The sequence below is a fragment of the Ascaphus truei genome, chromosome 3, assembly GCF_040206685.1.
Source record: "Ascaphus truei isolate aAscTru1 chromosome 3, aAscTru1.hap1, whole genome shotgun sequence".
Classification (NCBI taxonomy): domain Eukaryota; kingdom Metazoa; phylum Chordata; class Amphibia; order Anura; family Ascaphidae; genus Ascaphus; species Ascaphus truei.
In genome coordinates, this window is record NC_134485.1 from 247,127,479 (window position 1) to 247,154,313 (window position 26,835).

General features: G+C 39.8%; 1 protein-coding gene across 1 annotated transcript in view; it reads left to right on the forward strand.

Moving 5' to 3' along the window:
• Positions 1 to 26,835, forward strand: part of GABRG3 (gamma-aminobutyric acid type A receptor subunit gamma3) — a 727,352-nt gene that overhangs the window by 35,697 nt on the left and 664,820 nt on the right. The gene's annotated exons all lie outside the window — the stretch shown is intronic.

Below are 26,835 nucleotides of genomic sequence, written 5' to 3' on the forward strand. Positions count from 1 at the left end.
TGGGCTTTCAAAGCTTGCGTCAGATAGAATCTGTGCTTGTTCCTACTACAAGCTGAGGGAAGTGTTTAATCCTCTCACTCTAGATTGTCTCTATTTAGCAGAAGTTCAATACATGTTGGCAACTTATATGTGGAAACATTTGTTGCTCCCATTTAGATATGAACTATGTGGATTGTACTACTGTTCTGTTATAGTTATTTGATTTACCATTATTATATACTTGGCATTGTTCAATTGTGATCTGAGGCATCTGTCCCCTTAATACCACATGCTTGCTCAACCTACCCATTCCTCCACAATTATCTATTGTGCGATATCTAGGATATGCTGATAGATATCACAGTATATCATGTTGCAAGATTGCTTTGCACTTTAGTTATATCTAATACATGACGTACATATGATACGTCTGAATACTGTGATAACACAAATGACAAACCGTTCGATGGGGTCATGCCAATCCATTCGAGATAGAAGCAAAGTAATCAAAGCTACTAGAATTGGCCCCTATGTGATTCCCACGTTGAAACGGTTTTGCTCCTTACCCGCTTTAAAGACTTTTTGGCAAGTTGTTTATCAGAGACAGTTTTGTCACTAAAGAGAAGTAATGCATGTTTTCAAAGAATAAGAAAGAATTATGCAAGTTTTTTTGGTCAAAGAAACTACTGTATTTTGCAAGTTTCTATGTATTAGGAGCTGATTTTTGCAAGATAACAGTCTTGAGTACTATTTGACATCACTAAAGCATTTAATAATAAATAATAATAGCATGTTCTTGTATAGTGCTGCTAGTTTTACGTAGCGCTTTACAGAGAAATTTCACAGGCACAGGTCCCTGCCCCGTGGAGCATAACATCTGTGTTTTTTGGTGCCTGAGGCACAGGGAGATAGTGACTTGCCCATGGTCACAAGGATCTGACACCGGGATTTGAACCAGGTTCCCCTGCTTCAAACTCAGTGTCAGTCAGTGTCGTTACTCACTGAGCCACTCTCCTCTTTGTAAGAGAGAAAGAAGTTGTAATTTCCTGCCAGTATAACTTTTTGTGCATGGGTCATCTATTAAGGACATAGTTCATGTTATTTTGTGCACTGGGAGCTGAGATTGCAGGATTGAGGATTGAAGATTGCATTGCAGAAGATATTCTGCCTAGACCATCTGTATAGTGGGCCCAATTTGCCTCTGAGGGAGTTTTGTAAGAGTTAAGAGATTTTTGCTAAAGGGGGCAGGGGTGCAACTATTGTGGAGAACCCGTCTATCTGAAGTGGCACGAAAGTATGGCCACGCCTGTTTAGGACTGTTCTATGAGATAGGACTCTGTTCTTTGTGATAACTGTTCAAGGCAATAAGTTTCTCCAGGCTGTGTGCACACTCTGCAGGCGCCCTGGAGGAATATTGGCACACAAGACTCGATGTGATGAATCTGGCACACGCTATCTACAGAGCTCCAATTGTAGGGACTTCAAGAATGTTCTAAATGATATTCTCTGCGGTGAGTAGTGAGATGGATATTCTATCTCGACTACCCAGAATCGATATATAATCGCCTCCCCCATATCACAGGCTAGCTGCACCTGCTGAGGAGACAGAGGTGGGAAATTCCCCCCGAATGTTCACACAAGGGAGGATGAGAGAACGGGACCTGAGATGTCCCCCAGAGAGGAACAAACCATGAAAGTTATTTCGATTAGAGTACCTGTTGAAGCATCTGTGCTGGAGATAAATGAGGACATCTCACCATTTTCGTCCATAGCAGAGCCCAGTAATATCTCCTTTGGAGGAGCAGATGTCAAAAAGGTTAAAGCATCAGAACCTACTGAAGCACGCAATAATCGTCCAACATGTTTAGGGGATCACATATGGTGGCCATCAGGTTCCCCCTTTTCCTGTCTGGTTCTAGAAAGAAGGGGTGGTGATGAAGCATGCCACCCAAAGTGAGCTTACACAGATGTCTGTAGTTATAGGGGGTAAGGTTGTGCGTGAGTGGAAGGGCTATTCCAGAGGAATTTGACCGCTATTGATATTAGGCTGTTCTACAATGAAGATGTCTTGCGGGACATGGCTTTGACAGACGAACCATTCATTTGGGTTCTACCAGGGGTACCTCACTGCTGGAATCTGACATGGCTGTGCCAAGCTAAAAGGGGTGTAAGAGACAGAGTCCAGGACAGCTGGGGATATGAGTATTCCTATGTACTTGTGCGGGTTATGGATATTGTTGATATCCAGGGTCAGTGGATCAAGAACACGGTGAAGGCCTATGTTACACATCATGGCCATGTCTTCCTTCAACAAAGAAGAACGGCGTAGACAAGCTGACACGGATCTGGAACATAGGCCGAACAACAGTATATACAAGGATCGGGATAAATATGTGGACAATGAGGGGTCTAAGAGGGTTTATTATGTGTAAGTGTACAATGGAAAAGGGGGAAGGTGCAAGAAATCTGACCCTGCCCATTACTGTTAAAACGAGTCCCTCTGGTGTAGATATAAGTACCATCTCACATACCCACTGCTCTAAAATAGATCAGTGTTATATTACACAGCAACTGCCCCCACTGCCCATATTCTGCCCTTGTGGTTATATTTGTATTACACTTGAAAAGCTGTATACTCTTGAATTTGTAAATATGTTATTGGTGTCATACTGTTCCAATTATGGGGTGCCGGTATCTCCCATGCATTGAAATGTCCCAGTCACGTGATGCGAGACATTTACATGTATGGGAGATACCGGCACCCCATAACGGGGCATGTATCTCAGGAAGTAGGGGTTCTCCGGACCTGAAACAACACGGTTCTGCTGCGGAGACCCCCTATTCATCTACACTCGTAATAAAATGTACATTTAAAAATATTTAGTAAGCACCAATACACAACCCACCCCCTGTGCCCCCAAAAATAGCCCTGGAGAGAGGAGGAGGTCTGGAGGCACCGGGGAACCAGGAATGCCATTAAAAAAATAAGTGAAAAATCTGCAACCAATGCCTGTGAGAAGACACCTCAGTAATGAGGAGGCTTAATTCAACTTAAAAACACACATCACCCAAACAAACTCAGCTCAATTCATAAATAAAAACTCTCTGACCAATTATGGTCTACCACAGCCAATCAGATTGGGGATATAGTTCCCACGATCTGATTGGCTCAAGTACCATGTGATGCCGGCCATATTGCTTTTGATGATGTTGTTATGTTAAAGGGAAAGGATGCACAGCCATTCTGATTGGCTGGCTTCATTTCCTTTGCATAACGTCACCAAAAAAAAAGGCACATGGTTTTCACTGGCCAATAAGAGAACCATTTGCCAAAAATATGACGTCATAGGCCTATATAAGCCTATGCAGTCTCATTTTATGCCAAGAAGCCGAGGAGGGAGGACCTCCTCCTCCTATAGGAGGACAAGGGCGTGCCTGCCAAAGATACAGATGAAGAAGAAGATACTGATGAAGACCCCAGAAGACTCAAGAAAGTTACGAAATTGGATTACAAATTACAAAAGAAGAAAAAGAAAGAAGAAAAAGACTTTGGATTTTTTTTTACCTGGTTCCTGTTCGTGGATTGGTTTGAGAGCATGCGGTGTCCCCAGGATTCGGAGGGTGAAGACATCTAAAGGTAAGTAAAAATATGGAATGTATGTTGTTTTTTATTTTTATTGTGATTGAATACCATTATAAGAACCCTTCCGAGGCGGATTCAATAACGCCAATTTTTTCACACTTTTCTAGTTTTGGTAAGGGAGTATGTAGCCCCCCTTTTTGGGGACTACTATTTCAGTAAAGTGGTTATAGGCCTTACTAGGTTAACTGTGTGGTCTCACTCAAGTTACTCCCCCCCATCATATGATGTAGGATGACTATGCAAAAGGGATTACCGCTCCATTGTCTTGTGACCTGTGATGACACTATAATGAGTATTGAGGGTTTATATAGCTCCACCCTATATTCTAGAAGCAGGGTCTTCCGCGTTCTGACCTGGTTACCCCTTCACCGTCACAAGTATCCATTAAGTATGCATCAGTAGTGAAAGCCCTCAATTGTTCCCGCTATTGAAAAGGAGGAAGCATGCATTTGGTAAGGAGTTGTCGGCATAATGACTCAAGAGTATGCTTGGACCTGCTCAACCGGAAGATTCCTTGTGCTTTCCTGATCATATAAGTATGGAGGATGTGTGCAGTACACAGTAGCCGGTCGCTATATATCAGGAGCCTAAAGTGTATGCCATAAGAGCCCACTCGACAAGGGGTGGAGTATTACTAATCCCATGCAGGAGACTGCAAATGTATCCCTTACTATGACTAACAAGTTTAAGTACCTCCCCAGCGTAGGAGTGAGAGCTACCAGGGGATGAAATCCAGAATTATATTGTTTGCCACGAGTTTCTGTCAAGTAACCAGTATGTCAGTGTCTTTGAAGCCTTATTGATGGCTATCAAATGAAGCTCCTTTTTGTGTATTAACGTTCCGTGCACCCATCCTTGTTCTATTCAAGCATCCCCACCCAGCCTGCACATACCCAGCACCCTGCAAAGGCCTGAGAGATTGAGCACTGCCAATGTGCAGTATGTACAGTATATGCCCAATCTGGTGTGACCTCCTTTATAGCCAGGTAAGGAGGGTTACATGTGTTATATTAAGATTTCATACTGTATGACTATTTGGAAAGTAAACTATCTTTTTTCATAAATTAAATATACTTGATGTTATATTTATATGCAAGGCAGATTGCAATTTGCAATTTCTGTTATCTTTAAATACAATGCAGTCTAAATAGCTATCATTAAAATACAGTCAACAGTTCATTTCATATCTAAACTTCATGCACATTGATATGATAACAAGCCATGGACCAAATAAACATAGCTTAAACTGCAAATTTAGGAAATTAATTTTATCATAATATTTATTTTTTTATTTTCTGTTGCACTTCCTCATCCATTTGTAATTATTAAAGATAATATTATTCATAGTATTCAGAAAATTTTGGTAACATAAGCAGATGATGCAATTTTAGTAATAAATGTATAGCACAAGAAGAGTGAGGTAAAACTGAAAAAGATACAAAGAATGAATGCTAAATGAACAGATGCTTGTCAATATAAAAAAAAAAGGCTGGAAGAGTTTGGCTTGTTCATATTTTAAAAACACAGACTGTGAAGAGATATGATATAGTAGATCAGCATTAACAGATTATATGAGTGCCCAGCAGGTACAGTATGGCATATAACTATTTAGGTTGATAAATAATGTCCATAGAGGAATACATTTCTAGTGCCTTATTCTGATAATTCAGGGGGAGCTATGCAAAGTAAAAAAATGTGCTTAAATAAATTAGACACTGTCCATTTACAATATTATTTAAAAATGTGTTACTGTATAGTAGCACTGATTTCCAAATTATGCAGAAACTAAGTAGAAAAAACATAAGACGACGGTGGGGAGATAGTCCTGTTACCCTGGATCATAGTGTTAATGCATACAGTACTTGTAGTTCAGTACTACGTAGGTTTCTCGAAAAACCTTTGCTTGGGAACAGAGCTCAGGTGGAATCCAGCTCCCAAATCACTATCAGTGTGTGCTGGCTCTGGATATGGGCAAAACTGCCTAAATCCGATCCACGCATTTTCCCAAAATGTGTGAGTGACCGAGTCCTATTTTACTAGAGTCTCAAGATAAAAATAGACAACACACCAGAAGTGAATGGCAGAATGTGTAAAAAAAAAAAAACCACACAAACATATCACAAACTTACATTTAAGAGGTTAAAAATGAGCTCAATAAAGTCCCAGTGAGAGCTGGAGATTCAAAGAATGTACTGTAATTCTGTTGGAACCCAGTGCATCAGGTCCCCGGACACACTGCTCGCAGCACTTGGGAACTTTGGAGATCACAGAGATAAACTCAACAGCTGATCTACTGGTGAGGCGTCCTGCATTCGGCGGGGCGCAGCGCTGAGATGGTAGTAATTGCGATTCAAGCCTCTGAACAGCCAGGTTGGTCAACAGCTGATCAGGAGATTCCAGCATCTCCAACCAACAATACACTGACGCTTGCGTGATGATGATTCAGACAAAAGTGACGACGTGCTTTGTCAGTGGGTGGAGTCAATAGCGCCAGAGTACTTGTATTTACAGTATACTGGTAAAAATGTGCACAATCAAACAATTATCAAAGCTGTGGATTATATTCAGACATGTAGTAGTTTAAATAATAACTATCAACATCTGAAATTAATATAATTAGATGGGGATAACACAAAACTTCATCCAATGCAAATAATACAAAATGTGACTAAATGCAAACTTTTGAGACCTGAAAGTTTGTTTGCATGATATTTTAATCAAAAAGTGCCTTGAAATTAAATGTGCCAGAACAATATAATAATAATAATAATAATAATAATATAATTAACACTTTATGTTGTCCCCAGTGTTGTAAGTATGTGTTTGGTGAGGGCGGAGGGTAGTGTTGTATGTGTGTATCTATGTATTTGGTGGGAGGGTAGTGTTGTATGTATTTTGTGGGGGGAATTGTGTGGCCAGGAGGGGGGAATAAATGGGAGGAGAAGGGGGATTGAGGGAGTGGGTTTGAGTGACAGGGAGGGGATGTAATTGAGTGATAGCGGAAGGGAGGGGAGAGAGAGGGTGTAAGAGGGATTGAGGAAGAGAGAGGGGTGAGGGGCAAGAGTGAGTGAAGAAAAGAGAGGGATAAGAGTGAGACATGGGGGAGAGATACATGGGGAGGGGGGTAGAGGAGAAGGCTTGTGAGTTTGTGTGAAATGGGGGGGCTTGCAAGACCACCAACACAGTCTAAGGCACCTTGTGAAGAATGGGGTACTATTGTCAGATCCAACAGGATTAGAACCCACAAAATCTGCTATTCTGGCCAGCTGTGCACGAATCCAGCAGGTGTGTAGCATAATTTTGAGCTCTTCAGTTCATAGCTGTAGCTAATCCAGATGTTAGCACATCTCACAGGTATCTCAGCTGTGCTCCTTTTTGTGCACAAGGACCATTGAACTGGCAACCAAGAGTGGAAGTGGCCTGCATTTAAAAGAAGTCAAGAGGAGGGGGCTATACGTATGAGCTGTGAGCTGCAGTGAGTGAGCAGCTAAAAGTATGCTATTACAGTGATGCTACCCAGAACCTGGTTTAGATCATTTATATTCAATTTGAAGCTCTTCAGAGGAGGATTTCCGTTGCCTTATATTGCCAATTATTGAATGAACCATTGTTTCTCATTTATTTTCATTGCATTGAAATTTCAGAAAGCACTGCTTATAGCGTTGGCTCTGTATACTCTTGACACAATTATACATATCTAGTATACAGAGCTGAACATTTCGGCACCTTCTCTTTCCACAAATGATACTATATAATCTGCTTTAACACTTTTGTGTGCAACCTAACTTTTCTGTCTTTTTTGACATTTTTTTAAAACATGCATCAGAAATAAATACTGTACATAATTGTCTTTTTATTTCAAGCATATAATAATGAAGAGGTGCAGCAAATAAGGGAAAAACTACACACCCTCACATTCACACAATCGCTATTCCCTAGACCTGAACAGCAGTTAGTTTACCTACTTCATATGCACATATTTGGTGCTTCTGAAAATGAAGGTAATAAAGGGCAGTAAATATTTCAGATTATAGGCTTAAACCTATATTTTGCAAAGCCATTTTAACCATCTTTACACTGATGAGGCCCTAAAGGTCAAAACAGCTGTCTGAGTAGGTTTTACATGTTATGCAATTTTTTTAACCTAGGCTGTGCTGAAAAGCTGTGTAATACGGCAGGCATAGATTATCCATGTTAAAATGGATAAGAATTAAAAGATGACATGTAATTTCCCAGAATCCCTGGCTGCAGTGGAAGCATTGTATACTAAGAGATAATGGTGAAAAGCAGGGTTGCAGACCTGTGTGAGATATATGTACTAGTAAATGTGCTCACAAGTGATATTTTTATATAGATTATAGGCTACATGGTTTGCAATTACGGGCATTATGGAAATCCCTGCTCTTTGCTAAGTCAAGATTCTGAGCATTAATTAGTTATTAATAGTAGCATTAATAGTAATGCATAGAATTTTTGGCATCTTGCCAAATCAGAGAGCAGGGATTCATTACTCACTTTTCTGGCGCTGTCAGGAGTAGGTCAGCATGTGGCGGTTGGTAGGGAGGTTCGTCAGTCACCTAGAACAGCAGGAGTAGGTCAGGGGACAATTGAGGGTGGGGGGAGTATTATCATTATTTATCCTATATTAGTAGTAATCCCCTTCAACAGGACATTAATGGTCAATAATGCTATAGCTGAATTAAAGGGCCGATGCTACTTAAATATTGCGTACTGTTATAAGAACCACACGGGTCACGTGTGTGTCAGCTTGTGTACCATTCTAAAGAGGTTTAAAATACGGGCACAAATGTAGCTCCTAGAAACAACATGGGTGCTATGTAAAGCAAAAAGTGTTTAAGAAGTGAAGAAAAGTAAATATCTGTGATATACAGGCATACCCCGTTTTAAGTACACTCACTTTAAGTACACTCGCGAGTAAGTACATATCGCCCAATAGGCAAACGGCAGCTCACGCATGCGCCTGTCATCACGTCCTGAACAGCAATACCGGCTCCCTACCTGTACCGAAGCTGTGCGCAAGCAGGGAGACTATAGAGCCTGTTACAAATGCGTTATTTACATCAGTTATGCACGTATATAACGATTGCAGTACAGTACATGCATCGATAAGTGGGGAAAGGTAGGGCTTCACTTTAAGTACATTTTCGCTTTACATACATGCTCCGGTCCCATTGCTTACGTTAATGCGGGGTATGCCTGTAATCAATTAAACCACACTGCTGTAATATACAGGGAATTGATGTTTACAAATATAAAAGGGAAAATATAAACAAATGGATCATACTGTATATAAATTATTGGACAACTCCTTGACTGTTGGATGCTGCTAATACCGAACTGTCCAGTCAGTCCTAGTAGCAGATTTCTTGAACAAGGGGGCACAACAAAAAAGGGTAATAAATAAATAAATAAATAAAAAATATATATTTATATATAATGCAGTATCAATTTCAAAATTGTTAAGAAAACGAAGTGATTCTTACACTCACATGTATTATAACTGAGGATTTCAGACCTTTAATCTACAAAGTCTCAAGATCTCCAAAAATGTCATACGCAAGTTGAAGGAAACAGATATTGTGTTGTTGTTTTAAACTGACGTGAAAATGTGAAAACAATAATCCACTCAAGCATATAGTTACATAGATGAGGTTGAAAAAAGACATGCGTCCATCAAGTTCAACCTATGCTAAATTTAGACAACAGATACTTTATCCTATATCTATACTTACAGTATATTAATCCAGAGGAAAGCAAACAAAAAACCCAGTGGCATATAATCCAATGATATCTCATAAGGGGAAAAATAAATTCCTTCCCGACTCCAAGAATTGGCAATCAGATTACTCCCTGGATCAACATCCTTCCCGTTTTTACTTATTTGTTATATCCCTGTATACCTTTCCTTTCTAAAAAGATGTCCAAACTTTTTTTTTAACAAATCTATTGTATCTGCCGTCACAGTCTCCTTGGGTAATGAATTCCACATTTTATCTGCCCTTGCTGTAAAGAACCCTTTCCTTTGTTGCTGGTGAAATCTCCTTACCTCCAACCTTAAGGGATGACCCCGAGTCCTTTGTACTGTTCTTGGGATAAATAATTATTTTGAAAGCTCCTTGTACTGTCCCCGAATAAATTTTTATTTAATTATCATATCGCCTCTTACAGTAGATGCCTTTTTTCTAATATAAATAAGTCTAATTTAGCTAGACACTGGGAGTGCTATACTAGGGGCCTTTTTTCTTACCTATGTCCCTTCATAGGATTTTTTTCTTAGCTAGCCTCACCTCATAAGTTAGATTGTCCATCCCCTTTATTAATTTTGCGGCTCTTCTCTGTACTCTCTCTAGTTCCATAATGTCTTTTCTAAGGAGTGATGCCCCAAATTGTACTCCATATTCAAGGTGTGGTTTTACTAATGCTTTATAAAGGGGCATAATTATGTTTACTTCCCTTCCATCAATTGCCCATTTACTGCAAGATAAGGTCTTGTTTGCCCTTGCAGCTACTGCATGACTTTGGGCACTATTGTTAAGCCTGCTGTCTACCAGCACTCCTAAATCCTTCTCCATTAGGAAGTAAATGGAGAAGCAACTCCTCCCCAGTGCTCATGGTTATATAGTATGCATCGGAATTCGTGTAACAGGCTATATAATAATATCTTCAGCAATTCATCTCTCAGAAAGGCACTATTGTTGGAAAGTCCAGGTCTATAAGTGTGAATACTTCTGAATTGGGGTCATAAATGCTCTTTGATATAGGTGTGCATAGATATGAGACAAAAGGGATGTCAAGGAAGCCTATATTATAAAAGGAGACCTGACCCCTGACTCAATAATATCATAGAAATACACACTTAGAGCTAGACCATAAATTTAAACAAGTTCATAATGTTTGATTAGTACTCACGACCTCAGTTATATGCGATCCTCTGGTTCCAGCGTGCTCTCAGCCCGGCGTGTGTATCAAGATGAGATTTTCTCCCAAGGGGGAAGATGGTGGTGGTGCACTGCGTACGAACATGTACCTTGTGCGTTTGCGGATACAGGAAGAAAAAGCGGATGCTGGATCACGATTTCCAATGAGGGATTTAATGAACAAGAACAACATCAGCTAAAGGCAAGTCATCTTTAGGAGAAACTCTGACGCATTTTGTGCATCCTCTGTACTTTGTCAAAGTGCAGTACTTTCTCAAGGAGTAGTGAACAAACCAGAACTAAGCACATATAGAGGTGCTGAATAATTAAGAAAACCACATCAGTCACAGCTGATTGTGGTATATCAGTATGAAAACATTTTAATTAATTAAAAATATTAAAATAACAAAAACTGAGACCAAATAATTTAAACATATAAAAAGAAAGACAATCACTCTTGATTACCAATATCAATATACAATCCATAGATAATAAATCAATAGATATAGTTAGTATAGTATAGATAGTAATCAATGTGTCATCCTGGTTCTACTGCATCAATATATAGTTATCTGTTTATACTAATATAGAAATAGAATAGTATACATATAATATATATTCAGCCATAGTATATAGATTAGAGCATAGTGAATATTTTAATATATTCTAACAGATGATGCATAGTGATTAATGCTTCAAAACTGAAGAAAGTATTAAAGTGAAAAGAAACATGTTTAAATTGAGACATAGAATGTACCAAAAAACACACAATAAATATCAATATACCATGGATTATCCATAATGGATCTTATCTCTAATATTAGCTAATATATTAGCTATTAATCCAAATACAACCTATTGAATATTGTTTTCTTTATTTCAAGCAAATGACTATTTAGTACAGGTATGTAAACCCATATTTATCAAAAACTAATATCCATTAAAAAAAGGATTAAGTTGTCTATAACTTAGACAAAAACAGTAATGGGTATGTACCCAGAGTATAAATAATCCTTGCTAAGAACTTGAAGAAAAGAAAATATATAAATTCTAGAACATATAAGGTTAGTATAATGGCAGTTTGAATTGCATTGTGGAAACTAGCAACAGAGAAGGACATTATTATAGTATTGTAATCCCACTCATAACAGAGGTAAGGCAAAATTATGAATCAGAGGAAGCAGCTCCGATCCCATTCGGAATTAAGACCATTGGGTTGAAGTGTCCCCAATGTGAAGATCCAAAATGCCTCTCTCTGATGCAATATCTTAGTTCTATTGCCACCTCTGTTAGGAATGGGAATATGTTTCAGTGCTGTACATTTGAGTGACCGAAGAGAACCTGACTGACATTCTAGAAAGTATTTCAACACTTAGTTAGTATCCTGGTTAGAAATTAATCTTGCGTGCTCTAAAATGCGTTTTTTTAGCAACCTTGTGGTTAATCCTACATATTGTTTAAGGCAGCCACAAGTGAGAAGATACAGTGCACTACATAGCTTGTCTGACATGTAATAAAGGATGTGATGGTGTATTTGTGTGTCTTGTCTTTATTTTCAAAGGTTTGTGTTTTTTGGACATAAGGAAAAATATTGCAATGTCCACACTTATGTGAGCCTTTAAGTAAAGGCAAATATCCTTTATTTATGTTTGTTTTGTTTGTTCTAAACATGCTTGATGAGACAAAGTTGCCAATGGTTTGAGATTTCGAAAATACTATTTTGGATCACCTGATACCACTGCAATTGTAAGCAAGGGCTGGAGGCAAAAAACTTTAAATATTTATGCCAAAAATAAAGACACACATCTTAAAAATACTCTGACACGTTTTCCGCCGTGGAGGCGCTTTATCAAAGAGTAACCTATTCTCATATAAATACTGTTTAAGTACTGGTCAGTTGAGGGATCACGCCCTAGACATAAGGAAATTATTGTGCATGCGTGCATGCTCTAACAGATGAAAGAGATGAAAGTCTATTGGATAAGTCTTTGTTAACACAGCTGACCATTACTGCAAAGTTTAATGAGTATAATAGTTAAAAAAAAACCTAATACAAAACAATATACCATCTCATTGAGAGATCGTATAAATATACAAACATCAATACTGACATGAAAAAAAGAAAAAACACAAAAGCGCACCAAGATTGAGATATGATGTGTATTGACAACAAATAAAGATAATAATATGCACTTACATATATAAAAACTTTAATGGTCCAGATCACGATCGTCACTTCTATTGGTAGGGCAACGTTTTCCGTTTCGATCGAAAATGGCAATAAAAATAGCAATAAAAACACTTGTGTGAAGACTGGCTGTATGTGATAAACAGACCAGCGACACCCTTCACTATTTTATATGTGACACTTGTCAAAAGGGCCACCTGTAGGTATCTCTTTATATATTTCCACTGGTGAGTGGCACTTTTGTCTCTTATTATCTAAATATTACTCAAAGTGCCACCACTGCAATACAGCATCAATATCCTGTTCTTTTTAACATCAAGGGGCAGGCTTGGTGAATTTGAACCATCCCCCTTTTCTATTTAACCAATAGCGAATTGGATGTTCTTTTATTGGTATTAACCAATCATCTATGTGGTATATAAAGGACCCCAAACAGGTGCCCCTGATATCGCCTGAGGAAGAATACTTTTGTATTCGAAACGCGTAAAAAAAAAAAAAAAAAAAAGCGAAGGGTGTCGCTGGTCTGTTTATCACATACAGCCAGTCTTCACACAAGTGTTTTTATTGCTATTTTTATTGCCATTTTCGATCGAAACGGAAAACGGGCGGGCACTTCCGGGACTACTATAGGGGGCCTCATTTGCCGCGCATGCGCACTACGCAGATCATCACGCCGACAAGCGTGTGAAGCAGAGACGCAGCGCAGCCTCTGAATACAGCCCCAGCGCGCGGGGCTTGTTCCTGAAGACTGAGATCACCCCCCTCTTCATCCCATTTGTTGCCCTACCAATAGAAGTGACGATCGTGATCTGGACCATTAAAGTTTTTATATATGTAAGTGCATATTATTATCTTTATTTGTTGTCAATACACATCATATCTCAATCTTGGTGCGCTTTTGTGTTTTTTCTTTTTTCCTGGGACTTGGTATCGCTGTTGGAGTTTTCCTGCTGGGATCCATATTGGAGGTGGGGGCAGACACCTTCAACATTAAGAGCTGCAAGAGATTAGAGAGGAACCACCATTCCACTATCCTAAAGAGCAAGAGCGCGGACTGGACTCAATTTTCATCAATACTGACATAAATTAAACATTAACTACTAGTAAGACATACAAAGGGAAATAGATAAAGATACAAATAAATTGTATGCATAAAATAAAAAAAATACAAATGTGTATAAGTAAAAGGTAGAACTAAAACTAAACCCTTGTAGAACTAAAACTAAACCCTTATTGAAACAAACACATATCAATGCATGAATAATTAATGATAATATATGATAGTGACATTGATATCATCTAACAGACACATATATTTAATTGATAAAAAGTTTAAAATATACTTATGAACATATATTGCCTATAAGTAATATAACATATCAACCTATAATCAAATAAATATAGCTATCAAAATCACATAAATCCCCATATTTGAAGATACCTTCTATACATAATGTCAATCTCCTTCTGTTTACAAAACATTTAAGAGGACTAAACCTGAGTAGAGGTAGCGCAATTCTACCTGAAGAAAGGCAGAAAAACAATATCTATAACGGAATACCGAAAATGTCAGCAAACCATATATTGTATGAAATGTAAAAAATGATGAGATATGAAAATAATACGTAAACAATCTCCACTTAAAAACGGATACCGACATCTAGAAGGGTCATAAAGTGGAGAATCTACATGGTTGTAAATCATAAAAAATGAATTATAGAAAAAAATATTCATAGAAAGAAATATAGAAAAAATCATAAAAAAAATATTTTAACTCCCAGTCAATATTAATGCCTAGAGGATGTAATGTATCTAAACTGTAAATCCAATACATCTCCCGTCTATTCAACCTGCCCATTCTATCCCATCCCTGAGGGGGGACATGAGCATGTTCAATACCGGAAAAGGAAAAATTCTTAATACTACCCTGTGGGCAGTTGGCAAAATGTTTCGAGACAGGATGTGATAGGTAATTTTCTCCTTGAGAAAGTGCAGCACTTGCATGAAACGCATGGGAGAACCATTCTGTATTGAATATTACCCATTAATGTTCAAATAATGCCTTTTTTTCAGTTCATTGCTACCTGGGTACCCTGCTTTTCTATTTTTGATTTATTGGATTCTTCGTGATTCGTGATTCGTGTTTCGCCCTTAAACATCGCTACAGTTTTACAAACTCAGTGAAGCTGATCCAGGAAATTGAGTCAATGTGAGACGTTCAGCTGGGCTCCCCGCAGAGCTAGTGGTACTGTTGCCTGCTTACCTCTGACAGGGAGGCATTTGGGAGCTGAGAGAGTGTGTTCATTTGAAATTGTTTGGCGGCATATCGGATGGATCTACCAATCAGTTCTGCTGCCTGTTTCCCTAAAGAAACCTACGGGACATCACAGGCATTGTCGTTCACTTGTGGACATTTGAAATCTTCAGTGGGGTTAGCAGGCTGTTGTACCACTCACTCGGCGGGGAGCACAGATGGGGTAACATTGGCTCAATTTCCCGGATCAGCTTCACTGAGTTTCCCTGCAATAGGAACAGAAGGAACGTCTGAGTAATTGCATCAGGCGTTTTTTGTCCATGTACCTGGCAGAAAGTTCAGCCCACAGGTGCGCTATTGTGATACTCCCGGATAAGCGTGAATTGTCTCCCTGATATAGGACTGAGAGCCTAACTGGCGGGCACACTGTTGCGCTACTTGCGGATAAACAGCAATTGGTCTTCTCGACACAGGAGTGGTAAGACCGTCTCAGCCCCCTTATTTCATAAGGAATAACTTTATCTATCTACATATATTGGACTGATTATTTACATTTATTCATCCCATGGGTTGGCATTTATATGTGTACTGGTGGACTTCCATCAATCAGTTAAATAATAGCCAGTTCAACACACCATCATCCAGCTCCTACATTATTGCCTCCTTCACATCATATCTCCTCCAGTTGGAGTTATCAGTATTTTGATTGGTAAATGATCTCCTCCATCTCATTATTGATGTTTATTCATGTTTTTTATTTTCTCATGCTATATGTATTATTAATATGTTAGTGGACATTGTTGTCCCGTATTTTAATAAATTGTCCATATTTTTTTACAGTAATAGGAGTATGCGCTCTTCTATTTTATTTTTAAATATCTATATCCACAGTTGTATATACTGTGTCTGTTTGGTATCAATATATCAAATATAAAATAAAATAAATAGATAATAAAATGTGTAACAACACTTATTTCCTCCATTGGAGTGTGAAATAATGATGATAGATCTTGCAAGGTGAGAAGGAGAGGAGTATGAATGATACAATCAAAGGTTACAAGGATGTAACAACATATAAAACACAAAAGTTGCTGACAATTCCTAAAGGTATATGATAATTGAGATATTAAATTAAGGGATACATCCCTTTATGATATTAGAAGGTATATAATACACAGTTCAGCTAGCGCTCTTACCTATAATTACAATTAATATACAATATGCAATAATATTAGGGTATTGTTACCTCAGATGTTGTAAAAACATCAATATATATATATATAGTCAAATTGATATATATAAAATCAAAATGAATAGACGATACCGTTCTGTGGCTAAAAGCATTTAGTTAGCCACAGAACGGTATCGTCTATTCATTTTTGATTATTGAAGCTCGGCTAACACAGTACTGACACACACACACACATACACACACACACACACACACACACACACACACACACACACACACACACACACACACACACACACACACACACACACACACACACACACACACACACACAACATAGAGTCCAATTCAGTCAATGTATGAGTTATGCTGCTTCTTAGACTGGATCTAACCCTCGGGTCCTGATAGGAGCTATAGAAAAAGAGAAAAGGAAAAAAAAGCGCAAAAACCCATAGTGCAGTATGGTCAGTATTATTTCAAGAAATACGATTAAAAACACTTACAAAAGTAAGTAGGTATTGGGCACATCAGTACTGTATGTGAAATGGTCTGGATTGGAGTATCCACCGGAACAATCGCAGTCCTCTCGTTTTCCTGCCGGGAGCTCCCTGTCAGTCACTGTTACCCTCCTCTCGGTAACTGGCTTGATTCTACTTCGCGTCTTGTGTCACATGGCTCGTGATTTCAACGCGTACCTCTCTCACTCCGTCAATCAGGGGTTGGGCTTCAGCCTATGCTCACTCCCCACTGGATCAAACGGACAGACTCTGTGTACTCCAAATGGCATTCAGACTTGTTGGCAACCTTAGCAGATATGGCCCTAGGGTGTAAGAAACCAAAAACAAAATTGAACCAAGAGTTTTTCACTAAACAGGTGTTACACTAAATAGTGTAATAGGGAACTTTATACACATGAAGTAGTGATTAGTGTCAGAAAACATATACAATACAATCAATAAAAAAATATATAATAAATAAAAATAACAGGGAAACAATGAAAACAAAAAAGGAGTGCAATCTCAGAATAAAAATGTCCTTCTATGCAATGCAATATTGCTTTAAGAATTGAGACTTCAGGTAGCTTCTTCTCAGATTAACCATATCCACATGATTTCTATAAAACGAAAAGCAGAAGCGCACGCTCCATAAAATCTCCCTGTTATGCAGACACCAATACAATCAGGAAACACATGGACTTTGCATTAAAAGATTTCTGATTGTTTCCTAACCCTGAGATGTGCAGGCTAGTAATTATGAGAGTTTCTTCACATGCTGTTTTTTTTATCTCCCTTTGTGAGTGCGATTAATACCCTTCGAATCCATGTATTCAAATCTGTTATGCCTTTTTACACTATGGAGCGCTTCTGCTTTTTGTTATATGTAACTGGTATTCCCTGTGAATACAGACACTACTACCTGCTGTGTAACCTGTGTGGCTCTCAGGAGCCTTAGCCTCGGCTTGGGGAGCCTGGGGTACATACATATAATACGATCTCGTGGTGCAACGCCTCCACCTGGGAGGGATCCCAACGGAGTGGGAGGAGGCCCTCACAGGAAACAATCACATTGAGCAAACAGTGGTAAAACAGAACTGGCTTTACTGCATAGCATGTACTTATTCATAAATCAACAGGTGTCCCTCTCTAGAGGAGACACTGACTACTGCGTCTCGCAGGACGCTCCCACCTACATCGGGTGATCCCACCCCGTGTCCAATAACCCCACACAATATGTCCCGCACCCTTAAAGGGAGAGGATATGTGTGACTGCGCAGCCACTAGTCCCGTAATAATAATCGCAATAATAATATATGTAGGATCGTTGGTGCACTTGTTGATGGTTACCTGCCAAGCACTCCAGTGCCCGGGCCTGCCAAGGAGCTTCACAAAGGATCCGAAGGCTGACGAATCCAGGAACTACCGTCCGGGGCGATCCCACCCAGATGGCTACTGCAGCGGTAGCGGAGGTCTGAGCCCAAACCTCTGGATGGACGCGCAGCGTCCGCTGTGTCCCTAACTGACTCTGTGTAGTAAGGGGCAGGGTCCCTAACCTGGGGCTTGTCCCTACAACACTCAACTACTGGTGACTCAGGGATATCTGGGGCCTAGGGGGATGCTGGCCTAGTGCAGGGAGTCACTGACTCCTGCACCCTACCTCCTTCCCCTAGCTGCTCCTGGCGCCGACTGACTAGCGTGCTCCAAGCCCGTGAAATGTATCCATTCTCCCCTGCAAGGGGGATGATGTATCCCTATTGGCTCCCTGGGGTCACATGGGAGATGTAGTCCCTACTGTGAGCCCTCCCCTGATTGGCTGCCTCTCGCGCGCTGTCACTGCGCATGCGCAATGTCCCTGGCTGGCCGCCGCATGCGGGGACTCACTGCGCATGCGCGAACACATAGAAGATGGCGGCGCCCTCGCCGCCCTGCTTCGGGAGCGCTGGGAGCCCTGACAATGCGATCGCGGCCTTGGCAACCGCCCGCACGCGTCCCCGGCAACCCCCGCACCAGTTTCCATCTGCCCCTCACTCCTGCAAGCGCCGACGGGTCCGCCATTGGCTCGGCGGCACCCGCGATCGCCAGCCAGGTGAGGGAGGGGCAACGGGCAGAGGGGGACCTGGCTACATATATATATTATATAAACAAAATAAAAAAACTGCAGCACTCTCTGTAGGATATAAATAAGGTTTTAATGCATTAAGTGAGCATAAGGGGTCAAGTACAGGAAAAAGGGAAGCAACGTTTCGGACCTCCCAGTCCTTTATCAAGCTCCTAACTCAATGTGCAGCACATTGAGTATATATAGTGAATGAGACATACAATTATTTAATCAATGATGGTGCCAGAATAGGATACGCCCACCTGGGTATGGTGGCTCAAAGAGATCATTCTCACAGGACCACTCCGCATGTGCATCTGTGTTAATCAAAGTACTTAAATAAACAAATAATCTGCTATCCGTGGTGCAGGGGGCACTATAGAGCACAGATTCTCATAAATAAACATTCGTGCTAGGATGCTTGAGCGCTTGTGCTGGCGCTGTGTGCCGTGTCATCAGAGGGTCCACGGAGCTCCTAACAACATATATCAGTTACTGTGCATGCTCGTGCTCATGCGCAATGTGGCACGTGTCCCCCAACAATGATCTCAGCCGGGTGTGCGTGCACATGTGGCATGTATTTTAAAATGAAATAGTTCACGGAGTTCTAAACATCATAATGTGATGTCCGCACATGTGCAGTTCAACATAAGTACAGCATTGCGCATGTGCAAATGCAACCGCACCAGTGAACGAACTCGGGCTATGGGAGAGAACCCCACTTAACACAACCTAGCCCTGAGAGTGATGTAGCCAGTCAGGATAAGATGGGCAGCAGAAGCTGGAGCCCATATACAGGTTACATCAAAGTACTCTTTAACTCTGTAGGCTATGTTTGGACTCCCACTGGGCACATCCCCTGTAACAGAAAAAAAGCATACCTAGTACCATGTTACACTGGAAATAACTTCTAATATCTTCCACTACTGTAGGTGTACCAACAATCAATAAAGTGCAACCAAAAAATGAATAATATTAAAAACATTGTAAAACACCTTTACATAACTCAACTACAGACACTTACTCATAAAAGTGGTATAACTAATTGAATAAAAACTGAATATTGCACAATACTCTGAATTGCGTCATCTGCTACAGTATAAAGAAAAATATATCTATACATAAAAGTAGAAATAGTATGATATAATAACCCAGTTGGGACCCATCATGATAGTCCTTTCTAGTTAAAATATACACCAGGGAATCAGAGTTCAGGTAACCATCCAAGTTCATACCAGATAATAGATCTTGGAAGGTGAGAAGGAGTATGAATGATACAATCAATCAAAAGGTTACAAGGATGTAACAAACCAAAAATAGAATGGAACCAAAAGTTTTTCACTTAACGGTTGTTGCACTATGTAATGTAATAGGGAACTTTATACACATGAAGTAGTGATTAGTGTCAGAAAACATATACAAAACAATCAATAAAAAAAATATATAATATTTAAAAAAATAACAAGGAAACAATGAAAACAAAAAAGGAGTGCAGTCACAGAATAAAAATGTCATTCTATGCAAAGCAATATTGCTTTAAGAATTGAGACTTCAGGTAGCTTCTTCTAAGTTTAACCATATCCACATGATTTCTACAAAACGAAAAGCAGAAGCACACGCACCATAAAATCTCCCTGTAACGCAGACTCCAATACAATCAGGAAACATATGCACTTGGCAGGAAAAGATTTCTGATTGTTTCCTAACCCCGAGATGTGCAGGCAAGTTATTATGAGAGTTTATCTTCACATGCTGTTTTTTTTTATCTCCATTTGTGAGTGTGATTATGACCCTTTGCATACATGTATTCAAATGTGTTAAGCCATAGCGAATGAAAGCGCGCCATGGAGAGGCAAAAATTCCCCTGCAGGCAGCCGACTGACTGCCCAATGAGTATTCTGGAGGTGCAATGGAACCAGAGACCAGATCTCTCTCTCTCTTTCTATATATTGTGGCAGGACAGCCTCATGGGAGGGGTCAGTAAGAGTCAAACACTGGTTTGGGCTTTAAGCTTCAGTGGTTTATTCTCCACAAACACAAAACAAATAGGTACACTGTCCCTTTAAGGCAAAACAGAAACCAGAAAATAAAAATCTACTCCCCTTAGGTGACTTGCTAGACCGCATAGGCCCTATCTACTTGGCTGGCCAGCAAAACCAGTTACCAGCCCCAAACCATACAACATAATATTAGTGAATAATATCAGTCCTTATCTGAGTTGGGGAACACTTTCCCATGTGAGTCCAGGCCTCCCTCAGGTCTCATCAGAGCTCCACTTCCTCCTCAGGTCAGGATGCCAGTTCCCTGGAGCAGGGCTGTGTCCAGCAGTTTGTTCCCACCCATGGTGCTTCTGTTTCCTGGGTGGGATTCACAGATGATCCCATGACCCTGCTCCCTGCAGGTCTGGGGACCAGACCAAACAGTATCCTCCTGGTTGTGGAGAAGTCTCTCTCTCCCCTGGCTGGGGAATATCAATCTCTCACTGATAACTTCCTGACTTTGAAAATTCCTGTGCATTCAGGAATTCTGGTTTAATTGGTTGCACCTGCAGTTAGCCTCTCCAGGAGGAATTTAACTGCCTGAATGCTGGAAAGCACATTAGCTACACTACTCCAGCATACAGAGATAGTGACTCTGTCACAATACACATATTACATTTTTTTTTATCCCTAACCTGCCTTAATGCCACATAAATAAGTAGGAGAACTGGGGAGAATGCAATTAACTGTTGAGGTTCATCTCCATAGGCGGAATGGGACATTTGGTTGTGGCCATCCCGCCACGACCAACTCCTCACCTGCGTTTAGCTGCAGGGAAACCCTCTGCCATAGCCGCTCTGCACAGAAAGTACGTTTTAGGGTGGGGGGGTTAGTTTTAGGATAGGGCGCTAACTGTAGTGGTTTTTGTATTTAGGGTAGGGGGGTTAACTCTAGGTGTTTTAGATGTTAGGGTGTTAAATTTTGATTTAGTGGCTAGGGTAAGGGCTTAGTGTAAAGGGTTTTAGTTTAATGGTTTAAGATTTTGAGGGTAGGTGGTAGTGTTATCATTAGGGGTTAAGATTAGGGTTTTTTAGGGTAAGGTAAGTCACTTACCTTAGCAATGAAGCAGCCAGCGGGTGAGTGTCCTGGCAGTGGGGTGAGTCAAGGCCAAGTGCCGTTGGTCATTTGGCGACTAGAGGTCCTAGACTGCTCCACAGGGGCCTAAGGGTACTAATCTATATCAGTTTAAGAGGCTGCTGTTGGTCAGAATACGATATATATATATATATATATATATATATATATATACAGTGTTCGACAAACCTATAAATTTGCTCGCCCCGGGCGAGTGGATTTAACCCCCGGGCGAGTAAATATTGGCCCAAGCAGCACACGTTTGGTACTAGGTGGCGAGTAGATTTTTTTGTGTGGCGAGTAGATTTTTTGGTGATTTGTCAACCACTGTATATATATATATATATATAAAAGAACAAAAAAATGTGGCGCCAGAGTAGTACTAGGTGAACTATAAGTGAATGAACTGTAGTGATTCTATATAAATAAAGTGCATATGATTCTTAAAGTGTACCTAAAATTTTACTTAAACTACAATTGTGCAATAATGGATAATTTATACCTAACCGTGATATTAGAAATTCTATTCTACATAACACAACACCTTAAAGAATATATAACAAATATGAAAAATATTATTAAAAAAATATATATATATATACAATACAAAAAGTGCTAAAAAATGAAAAACATGAAAAAAATATAAAAAGTCCAACCAGTCCTTCAATAGTCAGTCCATATGAATTGGTATGGATGTGTACAAGGGGGTCTTCGGCTGCTCTCAAATGGGATAAACCACCTCCACGAGTACCTACAAGCAAAAAAAGAGAGAGAGCGCACGCCCCATAGCATAACACTGTTGTATATTTATTTAAAATAGGGGAAGGGAAGGAACAGGGGGGGGGGGGGAATCAAACTCACAAGATGTAAGAATATAAAAGGCAGTTTGTGAATAATATCACCACCATCCGGTTCTGCTGGGCAAAATCACCTCCCGACCACTGATCAGGACGGCTGCAAACCGGATACCAGGGACGCCGCTACACCGTTTATCTGCTGCCCAAATTCAGCTCTCCACTTCCGAAATGGCCGCTGTATTCTTCCCGCGCTGTGTCTGGCCTCAGGCGCGTGCGCAGTGTCTTCGTGACGTAATCGCGCTCTCAGTTTCCCTGACGCGTTTCGTCACCAGTCGGCGACTTTCTCAAAGGGCTGATCAAGAAAGCGGCCATTTCGGAAGTGGAGAGCTGAATTTGGGCAGCAGATAAACGGTGTAGCGGCGTCCCTGGTATCCGGTTTGCAGCCGTCCTGATCAGTGGTCGGGAGGTGATTTTGCCCAGCAGAACCGGATGGTGGTGATATTATTCACAAACTGCCTTTTATATTCTTACATCTTGTGAGTTTGATTCCCCCCCCCCCCTGTTCCTTCCCTTCCCCTATTTTAAATAAATATACAACAGTGTTATGCTATGGGGCGTGCGCTCTCTCTCTTTTTTTGGATATATATATATATATATATATAGTAAAGGATTACTCCTGACGAAGCCACACCTTTATTTGGGGTGAAACGCGTAGGTGGGAGGATCTCCAGGATGCAGAGCGGCAGCCAGTGCACACGCTGACAGTCTCTAGCCTCAGGAAACCTATCGGAGGAACGTGACATCATAGCCGCGACGAACGCGATGAACCAGGGAGAGGATCACCTCCGCAAGTACGCTGAGGAGCACAATTTCAAAAGGCGGTGAAACTAACATCAGTGTGATCCACCTGTTGTTTAAGTCTATCTGCTTGGCTTTTTTAGCACTATTGTAAGTGCGTTTTTTATGTATTACATAAAGAATTTTTTTATACTCATTGATCTGCACTATGAAGTTCCTTTCTCTCCACATGTACCTCTCTCTACATAAATATATGTCTGCATACCTGCTTAGAGTGACACCAAGGAGAACTACGCCTGCCATTAGTGTTTGTACCATCATACTGTATATACACTGCTCAGATACCTCCTGCTTCTTGTAAGTAGGCTGGGTATAGGGCCAAGTTTGCATACTTTTTTATGGTTCCTTATACATCTACACTTAGATTTTGTGCCTTGTGTTTCTGTCTTTTTTCCCCATATGCTCCCCCTGGACTGTTAGAACTCGTTGGTCAAAATACCACATTGAAGTCAATGGGGAATTTGGTCCAAAAACAGCCAGATTTGCCATTTTTTCTAAAAGAAATAATCCACCTAGAGTACATGAAAGTGGAGTAACAAACAGGTTACAATATGATACAGTAGCTTGCACTCAAGTATTAGCTCTCTAGATTTGCAGAATTAATGAACATGAAAGTACATGAAAGATCATTGCTTGGCTATCAGCAAAACATGAGGATATGTAGAAGGAAAGGAGCACAGCATCTGCATCAGTAGATCAAAAACAGATAGGGCAACTCCAGATGTAGTAAAATTGTGGTTATTGCACAATCAGCTTAGCAATGAAGGTGTAGGAATCACACCAACATGTTTCATCCAACAGGACTTTATCAAGGTGTTCCAAATCACCAATATCAGCAAAACATGACCTGAATGGGGTTCCGTGAGAGGAGGGTTGAAAATCACTGCCATATTTAATTATGGCAACAATGTCGCGGCACAAAAGGAAGTACCTGAAAATGGTACTACATTTAAAAATTTACCTTGGAAAAATAGTTACAAATGCATATAGGTGTCTAATTTATTACAGTAACAATCCTAGCTACAGTATTAGTATTTTTTTCAATCTTACCTGAACTGGAGCTTTTCAGTATTTGACGATTAGGAGCTTTAGTCTTGAATCGACTGGACAAACTGGGGAAACAATAAATCCGCTGTTAGGGCTGAAACTTGTCTTTTTATTGCTGACAGTAGCAGGAATATTTGCGGTCTAAATAGAAGAAAGATACCTCCCACATGCCTGATGAAGTGTGATGATCTGGGTGCACAATGGTGATGCAAGCGTAACAAAAAAGAGGTACTCCTCCTAGAAGATTGGAAATGAAGATAGAACCAAAATAGCATGCACTCATAGATCTAGTATGTTGGAATAATAACAGTAGCCGTTCAGGGGCGCATTTAGATGCGGGGAGGACCAAAGGTGCATTGAAGTGAAGCCCCTAAGACAAAATGTAATGTAATTGGGTAGACTTAAAATAATTTTAATGGGCAAAAAACTAAAAATAATGGGGGCACGACAAAAATGTTTTTAAAATACAGCAAATCTAATAAGGATTTAGATACCATCCACTATTGATTAGAAGCTGTAACAATGGAGATTGAGTCCACTGTGTGGAGACCACCAAAACACCAGTAATATTTGTCCATAACATAAATATAAAGGACCAATTATAGGCAATATCTGGTGAGAGAAGTGCTATCACAAGAACTGGGTGTATTCAGTTTAAGGCAGACACATGGCATCAACCATAGATTAAGGTGAATAATTGATACTATGTCTCTCACAATAGCTATATCAAATAGCCAGATGCGCAGGAACTCTTATGTATATCACTTCATTGGTTGCTAAGTAGTACTCCTTGTAGGAAATTATCTGTATTGATCCTACTATGTCACAGGGTATTCATTAACCCTAGTGGTTCAACCATTGCATATGGTCTGTTACATTTATCACTCATGGTTTGTACACCCCTTACTGTTGAAGCAACACCTTCATTTCTTAGGTTAACTGTATACCAGTACCTTCATTCGAAACATTGATATAATTCCACTCAATTGTTTCGTTCATTTTCAATCCAGAGTACATCCAGCACTCGACATAGGATTGTTATGTGTGTGTCCTTCAGTGGATTTTAACCCCCATTCTTTTAAATTGATGAACAATAAAATTAATTTTTAATTCATATCACTTAACATTCAGCTTTGGGAATTGAGTGCCTTATTAGGTTTCTAGCTCTCTTTTGTTTTTCCATTATTACCATTACCCAAGGCACAGTTCTCATAACACCATATTTCTATACTACATTGCTGTAGCGGGGAACCCTCTGCAATATATTTAAACTGAATACACCCAGTTCACGTGATAGCACTTCTCTGACCAGATTTTGCCTATAATTGGTCCTTTAGATTTATGTCATGGCAAATATTACTGGTGTTTTGGTGGTCTCCACACAGTGGACTCAATCTCCATTGTTACAGCTTCTAATCAATAGTGGATGGTACCTACATCCTTATTAGATATGCTACATTTGAAACACATTTTTTGTCGTGCCCCCAATATTATTTTTGTGCCCATTAAAATAATTTAAAATCTAGCCAATTACATTACATTTAGTTTTAGGGGCTTCACTTCAATGCACCTTTGGTCATCCCCGCATCTAAATGCGCCCCTGAATTGCTACTGTTATTCCAACATACTAGATCTGTGAGTGCATGCTATTTTGGTTCTGTCTTCCCTTCCTATCTTCTAGGAGGGGTACCTAGTTTTTGTTATATTTGCAGTCTGCATTATATTTATAGTTCTTTCATTTCAAAACCAGCACAATAAAACTATATCTCCAAAACGGGTTCAATTAAGTAAATAAAAAATGTGAACAAAAAAAGTCTGGATCGAATTGCTTCTTTAATGAGATGATTCACAGATTTAAACCCTTAAATACTGGTTCATACTATAGTTGAATCTTTAAAAACAGTACAAAAATGTTTTTAGTCTGTAAATTGTAAAATAAATAATCTAGCATTAAGCTACTATCTGAAAGAAACTACCATGCAGTTTGAATTTCAGACAACCTTTTAATTTCACAATTTCTAGTTACATTTTTATGATTATTGATGACCCATTATCTCACTGGTTACATACATACAATTCTATTCACAAGATGAGATATTGTTATCATTGATTGGAAAACATAATTCATATTTTGCTTCACAATTTATGGTCATGAACATCTCACGAGATTACATTAATATGCCATTGTTTCTCACTCAGTTTATAATAGAAAACATGTAATTCATTTCTGC